The sequence below is a fragment of the Ostrea edulis genome, chromosome 7, assembly GCF_947568905.1.
Source record: "Ostrea edulis chromosome 7, xbOstEdul1.1, whole genome shotgun sequence".
NCBI lineage: Eukaryota > Metazoa > Mollusca > Bivalvia > Ostreida > Ostreidae > Ostrea > Ostrea edulis.
The window spans coordinates 1,921,490-1,922,500 of record NC_079170.1 but is presented as its reverse complement, the minus strand read 5'-3'; the positions used below and the strand labels follow the sequence as shown (position 1 = coordinate 1,922,500).

At 34.4% G+C, this 1,011-nt stretch overlaps 1 protein-coding gene across 1 annotated transcript in view; it reads right to left on the bottom strand.

The window, feature by feature from the left end:
- The window catches only part of LOC125654767 (potential E3 ubiquitin-protein ligase ariadne-2-like), a 22,480-nt gene extending 21,741 nt beyond the window's left edge, over positions 1-739 (bottom strand). Inside the window, exon 1 of the mRNA XM_048884803.2 lies at positions 662-739. The gene's annotated coding sequence lies outside the window, so the exon portion shown is untranslated. The remainder of the gene's footprint in view (positions 1-661) is intronic.
- Positions 740-1,011: the final 272 nt, after the last annotated feature.

Here is a 1,011-nt window from a genome sequence, read left to right as displayed (position 1 = left end):
ATGGTAACAAAGAATTTGATACCAGCCTTTGAAAGGTCAAATCAAAAGTAGCAATCATAGTATTCAAAATTCACCGTTGCTAACTTAAGACATAAATAAAAGCAACAATCCACACAATATGGAAGATATTTGCCCAGACCAGTTCTTTAAAAGAAATAAAAAAATGTTTTTAAAAAAATGAGAAAGTTGTAACTAAAGGGAAGGAAACATATGTTGTGGTTGAATGATACATCAAACGTCTACTTGAAATGTAATAACTGAAAAATATTTTCCACGAACATAAAGTCATATGAAACTCTGAGAGAAAATCCGAGTGCTGGAGGAAGATCAATCATATTGATCAATAGGTGTTCACGTCGTAGACCTTCCTCATAACGTATAGACTTTATGATCATCATATCATTAGAAATATGAGACATGGTTACAACTTTATCTAAATACATAATAGGCCTAACGTCTCGCTGTCTCTCACAGCGATACACCAGCTGATTACAACAATGGTTCCCAACACTGGATGACGCAAATCGACCATTTAATTCTGGTTAGCACATTAAAATTCTACACTGAAATTATACGTTAATGGATTTTTTCTCATCTGTTTACAATCTAAAGCTGTTTGTTCCCAAAACAACAGTAGAAAAACATCTAAATGCCCACAAACCTTCAGAGTTTTTTTGTCAACACATTTACACAATTGTCTATGTTTAGTACGGAAATGACGTCAGAAATTGGTCATAGGTCTAAATAGATTGAACTTAAACTATTTCGTAGCATAAGATATTCGCCTTTATGTCGTGAAATATTTCTAAATGCATTTTATTTATTCGTCTATGATATCAAGATGATGAATGAAACACAATCCATACATCATCGTCTAATTACATTTAAATCAATTCCGTTGATCATATGCCAGAAGCACAGGGGCTAAGCCCGTTTTGGGCCCGAACTCTGTGATACCCCTGCGGCCAGAAGTGGTGGTTCAACGAACCAATACAGATACAGAATACAGAA